We start from the raw sequence: 12,035 nt of genomic DNA on the forward strand, positions 1-12,035 counted from the left end.
GAAAAGGTGTATTGGAAATTGAACTCCAATAAAAAAATAAATAAAAAAGAAAAGGTATATTCACATTTTATTTCTTTTCTTCTGCTAAATGTGGATTTGATTTTCTCTTTTTTTTCAGTTTCCTAAAGGTACAAGCTTAGATTATTGATTTTAGGTTTTTCTTCCAATCTGATAGCATTCAATGGTATAAATTTCCCTCTCAGCACTGCTTTGCTGCACCCCACACATTTTGAAAAGTTATATCTTCAATCTTGTTTAGTTCAAGATACTTGTTAATTTCTGGGGGCTTCTTCTTTGATCCAAGTACTATTTAGAAGCTTGTTTTATTTGCAAGTGATTTGGGGTTTCACATATTTCATTTTAATTTCTGGTTCTTAGAGCATTTGTTATATGGTTTCTACGCTTTTAACTTTGTTAAGGTGTGTTTTATGTCCCAGAATGTGTTATGTAAATGGTAAAATGTTCCAGGAGAGTTAGAGAAGAATGTGTTTTCTGCTTTTGTTAGATGAAGTAGTCTATAGATATCATTTAGGTCCAACTGATTAATGGGGCTATTCAGTTTAACTATGTCCTTTCTATTTTTCTCCTTGTAGGATCTGTCAATTATTGATAGAGGGGTGTTGAAGTATCCGAATAGAATAGTGAATTCTCCTATTTCTTCATGTGGATCTCTTAGTTCTTGTCTAACATAGTTTGCCACTATGTTGTTTGGTGTATATGCATTAAGGATTGTTATCTTCTTGAAGAAATGACTCCTTTATCATTATCCAATGACCATCCTTATCCTTCATCATTTTCTTCCCAGCTTATTGGGGCATAATTGACACATAACATTATGTAGGTTTGAGGTATACAACTCATTGATTTCATACACTTACATATATGTAATAGGATCACAACCTTAACCCCTCAATCACATCACATAATTATCATTTCTTGTTTGTGGTGAGAACATTTATGATCTACTCTGTTGGCAACTTTCAACTATATAATAGAATATTGTTAACAAGACTCACAATGCTATGCATTAGAGCCCTAGAATTTATTCATCTTCTGACTGTAAGATTGTATCCTTTGTCCAACATCTCCTCACCCCTCAGCCCCTGACAACCATCATTCTCATCTCTGTTTCTACAAGTTTGGCTTTTATAAATTTCTCACATAAAGGATATCACACAGTGTTTGTCTTTCTCTGACTTATTTCACCTAGTATATAGTATACTATACCTTGAGTATACCCTCAAGGTCCATCCATGTTGTCACAAATGGCAGGCTTTCTTTCTTTTTGTGGCTGAATAATATTCCACTCTGTATGTGCATGTGTGTATGTGTATGTGTGTGTATGACATCTTCTTTTATTTTCCCTTTTTAAAAATTGTATTTAAATTCAAGTTTGTTAACGTATAGTGTATTATTAGTTTCAGGAGTAGGATTTAGTGATTCATCAGTTGCATATAACACTCAGTGCTCATTACATTAAGTGCCCTCCTTAATGTCCAACACCCAATTATCTCATCCCCCCCACCCACCACCCCTCCAGCAACCTTCACTTTGTTCCCTATAGTTAAGAGTCTCTTATGCTTTACCTCCCTCTATGTTTTTATTTTATTTACCCATTCATCCACTAATAGGCAATTAGATTGTTTCCATAACTTACTTGGTTCTTGTGAATAAAGCTGTAATAAACATGAGAGTGCAGCTATTGCCTCAAAATCCTGATCTCATTTCCTTTGGATATATAACCACAAGTGAGATTGATGGACAACATGCTAGTTCTATTTTTAATTTTTTGAGGAACTTTCATACTGTTAATAGTTGTAACAGTTTACATCACTACTAACAGTGCACAAAGTTTTCCTTTTCTCTATATCCTAACCAACACTTATTATCTCTTGTCTCTGACCATGGCCATTCTAACAAGTGTGAGATCATAGCTCATGGTAGTTTTAATTTGCATTTCCTTGATGACTAGTGAGGTGAAACATCTTTTCATGTACTTCTTGGACATTTGTATGTATTTGGAAAAAAAGATTATTCAGTTCTTCTGTCCATTTTTAATTGGATTTTTCTTTATTTGCTATCTTGTTATATGAGTTCTTTATATATTTTGGATTAATTTCTTATCATACATATGCTTTGAAGTTATTTTCTCCCATCTTCTAGGTTGCTTCTCATTTTGTTAATTGTTTCTTTTACTGTGCAGAGGCTTTTTAGTTTGATGTAGTCCCACTTATTTAGTTTTGCGTTTGTTGCTTGTGCTTTTGGTGTCCTATCCAAAAAAATCATTTCCAAGACAAAGAGCATTTTCCTTATGTTTTATTCTTGAAGTCTTACAGTTTTAGGTCTTATGTTTGTGTTTTGATTCCATTTCAAATTAATTTTTGTGAGTGGTGTAAGATAGTTAAGGGTCTAATTTCATTTTTCTAAATGTGATTGTACAGTTTTCCAATAGCAATTATTGAAAAAACTATCCTTTCCTCATGGAGTGTTCTTAGCTCCTTGACAAATATTAGTGGACTGTATATGCAGGGTTTATTTCTGGGCTCTTACTTTTGTTCTGTTGATCTATGTGTCTGTTTTTATGCCAGTACCATACTATTTTATTATGATAGCTTTGTAGCATAGTTGAAAATCAGGAAGTATAATGCCTACAGATTTGTTCTTTTTCAGGACTGCTTTGGTTATTCAGGGTCCTAGGTGGTTCCATGTAAATTTTAGGTTGTTTTTTTCTTTCTGTGAAAAATGCCAGTGGAATTTTGATAGAGAGTGCATTGGATCTATAGATGGTAGAATGTGTGGATGGCTCAGTAGTTGAGTGTCTGCCTTCGGCAAGGCATGATCTCAGTGTTCTTTTCACATCGGATTCCCTGCAAAAAGCCTGCCTCTCTATACCTATGTCTCTTCCTCTTTCTCTCTGTGTCTCTCATGAATAATCAATCAATCAATCAATCAATCTATGGATGGCTTTGGGTAGTATGGACATGTTAACAATATTAATGCTTCTAATGGGATATTTTCCTGTTTGTGTGTGTTTTCTTCAATTTCTTTACCAGAGCCATTTACGAGGTTACAGTCAAGTTGCAACTGGGCATGTAGCCATGTGGGGAAGGAGAACCGGCTTCCAAATTCATTGACATAGTTGTTAGAAGCCCTCAGTTCCTCACTTTATAGATCTCTCCACAGGTTTCTTGGGTGTTCTTAGAACATGGCAACTGGCTTCCCTCAGAACATTCTTCAGTACAGATTATTTTTTAAGACTACATATTTTTTCTATAATAATATATGTGGCATGTATAAATTCCTTTGGGGAATGAATAATGGTAAAAATATATAAATAGTAAAAGAGTCGACCTCATGGAAATCAGTACAACTCATCTCGCTAAGGCTAACATGACATATTGTGGGGGAAATATAGTTTGTTGCCTCCCCAATCCCTTTTTCCTGCTCTCCTAGCTGTGTAGCTACCATGCCGTTTGGGTAAAATTCACTTTAGGTGGGATCCATGTGTGAGCTGTAAGTGGCCAAAGCCAACCAGCATAGGCTTACTTTAGTCATAGAGATTGATTCAGAGGAAGGCACAGAATATCATAGAAATTTGTTCAATTTTTGAGGAAGAATTTTTCCACTCTCTGGAAATGGAGGAGAAAGTATATAGCCCTGGTTAATAATGGCAGTGATCTTGCAAGCATAAGGGGACCATCTAAAGAATTAATTGGATATCTCATAAGCAGAGTGTGAACTGCCTAAAAGAAATCAGGTGCTAGGTGACATCCTTCAGTTACTAGCTGAAACCAATTCTGGAGCCATCTTACCTCTGGCAATAAATTTCTTATTATTTAAGCAGGCTTGAATTGAATCTTCTTTTATTTGTCATATAAATTGTACTAAATGATAGATGTGGCAATAAGAAAAATCTCACTGGAGGATATTGGGGATTGAGAATTCACCTTCCTAAAGGACCTATAGTTGCATATGTAGGATATAAGAAACTATTTGACTTAATGGGCTATAGTGAGAGATCCAAATCCAGGTTCTATTGCTCTTTTACTCCTTTGTATATTACTCTATTCATTTAAAGGGGGTGCATTTTGAGATGCCAAGTACATATGGGCTGTGATGAAGAGGTGCACATGTCACACTGTGAAATTTCATCCACTCAGGCACATATTTAATTCCCTTTCTGGAGTTTTGTAGTGCAGTCTGGAGTCTGATATATACCAGTGTTTTTCAATCCTATAAGACTGAATGTTCCTTTTTTTTCTTTACATTAAATATACAATATTTCCCTCCCTTACTACACTGAAATTAAATTCCTAGAAAATCTAAACCTCCCTACGTCTTTATTTTTTAAAATAAATATATTGCCTCAAGTGTAATAAAAATAATAAATACAACATAACTAATTTATAATGAGATAATACATACATCAGTATACATATACTTGGACAAAAGTATGCCAGAAGCTAAGGCAAAGTTATTAGAGGCTTGTACCTAATATCTTGCATCACTATGAATATGACAGCTCTAAATACAGCCTGATTCAAGTGTGTTGTACTATCGACTCAAATAACACAAATGACATTATTATTGGTGATATCATTTTCTAGAGTGGTGATCAAGATTTGTAATTTTTTAAGCCAAACAAAGTGCACTCTTCCTTTCATTTACTTGGTAGTTTTGTTCCTCAAAAAATCAGTGTTTATTAAATGTGTGGAAAAAATGTTTTCTGTCTGTAAACAAAATAATTAAATTCCAGATTCAGATTATCGTTTTTTAAAATATTTTATTTTAAGTAATCTCTACACTCAACATGGGGCTCAAACTCAACCTTGAGACCAAGAGTCACACACTCGACTGACTGAGCCAGCCAGGTGCCCCAGATTCAGATTATTATTATTATTATTATTATTAGTTTTTTTTTATTTTATGTTACATGAATATCTAGGGGAAAATTGGAAAGTCATGGGACACAAGATTTATTGGTTGGGATTGTCCCACATTTTTTATAGAATATCCAGTATTCCTGATTTTTGTTCCTGAGTCACCACGAAAAAGCTGGTGATGAGACTCAGAGAAATTGAAAAGGTAACAGTTGTTTAGAAGAGACTAGAGGAACCACTCTTGAACTCTCCTACACCTAGAAACTCAGTATGAGTTGAATGATAAAAAAACTTATAGAGTAAGGGGCAGTTTTCAGTTAATTTCCCCTGACTCTGAGAGATAATAAGCATAATGTATTGTTCTCTTTCTACTCTTCAGGGTTTGGGAAAGTTGTACACATCTCCCCATTGGTTTTATATAATACGTATTAATTGAGTTAATTAATTTTTCTGCTTGTACATTGTCTTGCTAAACTCCCTAAAATATGATCATAGAATACTAACTGTAACTGAATCAAGGAGGAGGAGGGCTCTATGATATGTATGAAATAAGCTTTTAAGGACTGATGTGGATAGATTTGTGATAGGAAGGTGAGGAGCCAATATTTGAATTTCATGTTTAAATGAAACTTACTGGGAAATCAGCTGTTTATTGGTGTCTTTGCACATCTACACTGCTCATTCAGTATGAAATTAGGAAACTCATCCTCCAAAACCATAGAAAAGCAAATACTGATGGCCCTCACAGTAGGCTAAAGGAGGAGGCTAAAAATTGAGTGATCAGCCACCTACCTAAGTCATGCGTTCATATCACACTGGAGGCCTTTCTAATTTGGACATTCAGGAACATGTGCATCCTATTTCCAGATTGAAGTTGCAATTTTTATAGCCAAATATTTTCCCGTTACTGTTGAGTAACTAAGAACTAACTGGCATCTAACCATCTGTTTGGCATTATTCTATCAGTATTATTCTTCTCATATCATGATTTATTAATATTTCTACTGAATTATGAAAGCTTATTTGGCAAGTTATTACAGCAATAATTATGAACACTCTATCCCCTCCAAACAAAGACTCATAAGGGTGAGGAAAATGTTGATTTCAAACAAACAAAAAGCTTAATTTTTTAAGGATACAATGATGTTCTTTCCATTGACCAGATATAGCAATGACACCTGCCTTAAAATGATGGTTTCATAAGTACCTACACCAAGCTAGTAAGCTATCAGAGAGAGGTTGATACAAATTCCATGGGGGCAAAAGATATTTTACTGTGCTTAGTTTTGCTGTATTGAGATCTGAAAGATGTCATAGAAAACACCCCTGGACTATGATTAATTTGGTAATAGTGGAACAGTCACTGCATTGAACTAAGCATTCTTTTAGTATTGTTTCTTTCAACAATTCTGACTTGTAGACTCAACCATAACCTAGGAAATACAGGTGTCTATGCCTAAATAGCATCATCTACTCTGATTTCTTACCTTACGTCATGTAGAAATAGCTGCCATACATTACAGCAGTGGGGAAGTATTAAGGATGACCATGTTACCATAAATCCTTATAGAAACAGTTGGGTTGGGATCCCTGGGTGGCGCAGCGGTTTGGCGCCTGCATTTGGCCCAGGGCGTGATCCTGGAGACCCGGGATCGAATCCCACATCGGGCTCCCGGTGCATGGAGCCTGCTTCTCCCTCTGCCTGTGTCTCTGCCTCTCTCTCTCTCTGTGACTATCATAAATAAATAAATAAAAAAATTAAAAAAAAAGAAACAGTTGGGTTACCCCCAAAATATTATATGAAATAGTAGACATTTTTAAGAAGCTGTCTTAATAACTTCAGATAAACTTTTTCCACTCAGCTATTAATTACCCTAGGATGAATACCTAAAGTGATCTGCAGGGTTTAAAACCAAGAGTGAGCTGGAAACCACAGCAAGATTACAGCTTCAGGGTGAAAATCTGGTTAGTTCAGCTAATTAGCACTATGGTATGAACCATTTCTTTGTGTCATTCATTTCACAAACTGAACCATATAACTCTAGAGGGGTCAGTGCAACCTATTATCCCTATAAAAAAAATTCCATTAGGTCATGAGAGAGACACACACTCAACAATGGTTTGTACTGGGAGAAAACTATCCAGATAGAAACACATGAAGTCTTTATTTTTCTTTCACTCCTTAACACAGAAGAAATTGTCTGATCAAAGAAAAAAATACATTGTGGTAATGGGAGAGAAAGCAGGTAAGTCTAGATAAAAGGAAAGTAGGAACATCATTTCAAATCAAGGAAGGGGATAAAACTATAATTTGTAGCATTTGCTGCTTTCTACCTTCAAGCAATGAACATGACATAACTGAGGGAGGAGTTGGGAAAAAATACACAGCAGCACACCATTAGAGGTATTTCTACCACACAGATGCAAGAGATGTACATAACCTCAACAGCATAGATAACAGTAAAAATTTTGTAGAATAATTAGGAATTTATAAGTTTTGAGTACTTGTTTTGTTTCTTTTTAAATTATTATTTTTGTTTTTTTTTTTAAATAAGATCCACACCCAATGTGAGGCTTGAACTCACGACCCCGAGATCAAGAGTCGCATGCTCTATTGACTGAGCCAGCCAGGCACCCCTATTTTCTTTGCTTTTAATATAATTTATTTAGTTGTAAATTTACATAGCTTATATTTAAAAATAATGGCTGTTTCATACTTGGCTTATAAAATTATTGACAGTTTAGTAGTAGCCTCTCCCAAACCTCCACAAGAGAGTTCTAGCACACCACTAGTTACAGTAAATACAGAAGTATTAAATTTGAGTATTGAAGAGATAGTAATCTTCCTTAGCAAGACCATTTCCTTCATTCACAATACTGCACAGCCCATTCACAATTACAGAAGGAAAGCTTCAGGGGAAAAAGTAAAATATAAGCTAAACTATCCAAATATGAAGTTTGTTTTGATATATCATTTGGGAATCAGTAACTCAATGTATTCTTAGAGATTAATATTTAAAATAGTGATCGTGGGGTGCCTAAGTGGCTCAACCAGTTAAGCATCCGATTCTTGATTTCAGCTCAGGTCGTGATTTCAGGGTTGTGAGATGGAGCCCATGGTTGGGCTCCGTGCTCAGTAGGCAGTCAGTTTCTCTTCTTCTCCCTTTGCCCCTCCCCCTGCTTGAACTCTTTCTCACGTACTCTCTCTCAAATAAATAAATAAATAAATAAATAAATAAATAAATTTTTTTTAAAAAAGTATATTTAAACCACTGATTTAGACTCTAGTTTGTTTTCTGGTTATGTTTTGTGAATTATGCCCCAGAACCTTTCATGAGATTACTGTTTTATTTATTTATTTATGCATTTGTTTTAAGTAAGATTTACACCCAACATGGGGCTTGAAATCCTAACCCTGAGATTGAGTCATATGCTCTACTGACTGAACCAGCCAGGCATTCCATTGGATCACTATTTTATTTTATTTTTTAAAAAGATTTTATTTTAGAAAAAGAGAGAGTGAGTTGGGGAGGGACAAAGGGAGAGGGAGAGGGAGAATCTCCAGTAGGCTCCCCACTGAGCAAGGGGCCCCATGTGGGGCTCAATCTCACAATCCTGAGATCATGACCTAAGCCAAAAATCAAGAGTTGGACGCTTGACCAACTGAGCCACCCAGGTGTCTCTTGTTTTTAAACAAGTTCTGCTGCTAGAAGAACAATAATGCACTTAAAGGTTTTTCATTTAAGTTTCAAAGCACACATATTGGCATGGGTGAGGAGTTTGGAATCATACCTATTAGCCCCAGCAGTAGCCCTAGAGACACTTTCATAGAATCTCAGGGCTCCACAGACTTGAATAGATGAGTAAGAAAGTTTGAAAACTTCTATGTGAAGAGGCCTCTTGAACCTTGCTTAGCATAGCCTGTGGCTGATGTCCTGCATATTAAGTATTAATGACACAGTTATAGTTTATAATTTATTATCCACATGCACATGAACATATTGCTCTTGTAGCAAAACATTTACCTGCAGCAAGTCTAAAAGTTTAAGAGATAATGCTTAATCAGTAAGTTGATGTTGTTTTGGAAACAAACTGCTCCCAAATTCTGACAAGTTTCACCCTTACATGTGATCCACTGCATATATCTTTCCCATATGAAGTACTTGCTATAACTAGAAGATTATAGATTTGGAATCATCAGGCTAGCGATCCCCCCACAATAGGCACTTTAATCAAGGCAATCTTCCCCATTTACCTTGAGACACGCTAGGATCTTGCTTAACACACTTTCTCAGGCAGCTACAAACAATCAGAATAGGAACCCCAGTTAAAGTCATGTATCCTTTATGGGCCAGGAACTCTTCAAGGTCACGTTCAGCTATAATGTCTTGGGCACAGCACAACATCAATCTCATCTTCTCAATTCTTACTATTATTTTACTCTCTTTCTCTTAGCTTGCATCACTTAAAGAAACAGGCAGACAAACACAAATATCTGAATCTTTGAATTCTTTCAGAGGAGAACTAAATTCACTAACTTCACGAACAGAACATAGAGACCGCTTTACATGGTACAAATATCTGCTCAAGATTAACAGTTGGAGGGGGCACCTGGGTGGCTCAGTGGTTGAGTGTCTGCCTTTGGCTGAAGTCGTGATCCTGGGGTCCTGGGATTGAGTCCTATATCAGGTTCCCTGCGGGAAGCCTGCTTCTCCCTCTGCTATGTCTTTGCCTCTCTCTGTGTGTCTCTCATGAATAAATAAACAAAATCTTAAAAAAAAAGATTAACAGTTGGAGAAAAAAAGTAAGAATTTCTTCCTTTACCTGCTTCCCCCAATCTGCCCAAAAGAGTACAGGACACTCAGTTCACTCAGTTCACTCATGGTGGTAGTTCCTAAACTGAATCATCATAGAAGGACAGATGCCAAGGACTTACTGCATGCTTATAGCAAAAATTATTAGGAATGCCCTCTGCATGGGTGATTATAAATTGGCTATGGGGTTTAATTAAGGGGTTTTCATTTCATGATCTAAACAACTGGGCTTTGGGATTAGCAGTTGCTGTCTGTTCACATCAGTAACTGGCAATGATTCTTCTAATCATATGAGGACATATTAGCATATTGTGCATTGCAAGATGGTGCTCCCAATAAAAAGTGACAAAAGGTTTCTGAACTCAGCATCTGTCATGCAGAATGCATGGATATCCAGAATGCATATCCATTTTATTTATAAAATATCTTCATTCCCAAGAGATCTTATTTATTTTTGTTTGAGAAGCTACTAAAATCTAAAACAACCAAACAAACTTGATTTCTCAATATCCCAAAGGAACTTCGAAAAACAATCATTCTTTGATTATTATATAGTATTTTTAAATACATAGCTTATGTCCAGTTAACAACCAAAAAATGTTTTAGAAGCATAATAAAATCACAGTCAGTATTCAGCTGAAGTAGTCTGTTAATGCAAGATTCTCATCTATTAACTTTTTTAAACTTTTCTTTGAAAATTTCCCATCATCTCCAAGATTACATATATATATATATCTTGATACTTTGTCATTCTGTAGATGCTACAAATATACATTTTACCAAAATGCTTTACAGATTGGATAAAAAGTATAAATAGATAGAATTAGCTAGCTGGTATTTCAATGAAAGATTTGTTTAATATATTTGATAAATGTTTTTCATGAAACATAAGCCTTTAAAATCGTTATTCATTCATTTTACAAATATTTAAAGTGTCTAATAGGTGCCAGATAAGGCACTGGATATGGGGATATAGCAATGAACAATAGATATAATCTCTGCTCTTACAGAAGTTTCAAAGTCACATGGCAAACAAAAGATGTATAATATAGATCTCTTTTGTAGATCCAGAATTCACATTGGCATAAGAAGCAGGCAAACTGAGGCACCCAGGTGGCTCAATCGGTTAAGCCTCTGACTTTGGCTCAGGTCATGACGTCATGGTCCTGGGATGGAGTCCTGCTTCAGGCTCTACGCTCAGTGAGGAGTCGGCTTGTCCCTCTCCTTCCTCTGCCCCTCCTCACACTCATGTTCTCTCTGTTTCTCTCTCAAATAAATAAATAAAATCTTCAAAAAAAAAAAAAAAAGGAAGCAAGTGAATAACAACAATGACAACAACAACAAAGCCAGTTCCTTAATTGGGTATTTCCCAAGCCAATTTGAATGAAACAAATGTTCTGAAGAACTCACACTGGGGCAACTGAGTGAAAAAAAATGGAGCTAGGTAAATAGACCAAGAAATTTAATCTTGTTTTCGTGCCAAGTATAGCATTATTCTTTGAAACTTGTAATATGAAACACCTAATTCTCTAATAATCAGAATGTTTGAAATTATGGACCAGAGTTTATTCCATGTGTGTATGGACAGAAGCTAGAAAGGAAGTTACTATCAGCTATCAGCTGTGAGATCCAAGAATCCCTAGGGCCCAACTATTATATAGCAATACAAATTCTGTGCAAAGGTCTTTAGTGGGACTGTCCTTGCTGGAGGCCTTGATAGATCCCCTCTTCCAACTGGTAGCCACACTCTTGGTATCCCTGTTTCTCAGGAGTTAATTTTATTTTTAATCCTCAAAAATAAATAGGAAGGGGTAGTAAGGGATATTTTTGTAACCCACAAATGCCCTAATGCTCTGGCTAGAAATCAACCTTATGTAAACTGGATGGCCCCAGGCTTCATGAGCATAATGGCACAAATGAAGTCACATTGACATTTATGCCCAAATTAGACTGAGTCATTGCTTCCACTTGGCTAGGTGGTAGAGCCCGTGGAGGATTTCATGAGGTTTCTAGGATGGCAGTGGGACTCTTTTGTTTTTTTTTTTCTTTTTTTTGGCAAATCAGTCAGGGTCAATGTTCAGTCCACAACTGTTGACATTTCTGGCTCCCCTTGCTCACACACTACTTCAGCTCGCTCACGCCTCACTGCTGTCTGCAGCCACTGCTGTCTTTCTGTAGCCAAACTGAACTTCTTTCATTTCCAAGAATATGCCATGCTTCTATCAACCTTAGGCCATGTCAACTTGCTGCACTTTCAATCTGAAACATATTTTGTTTAAATCTCATGTCAAGTATGACATTCTAGGAAGCATTACTTGACTATAAACGAGAGGCACCCCTC

This window comes from Canis lupus, chromosome X (assembly GCF_048164855.1).
Source record: "Canis lupus baileyi chromosome X, mCanLup2.hap1, whole genome shotgun sequence".
Taxonomy (NCBI): domain Eukaryota; kingdom Metazoa; phylum Chordata; class Mammalia; order Carnivora; family Canidae; genus Canis; species Canis lupus.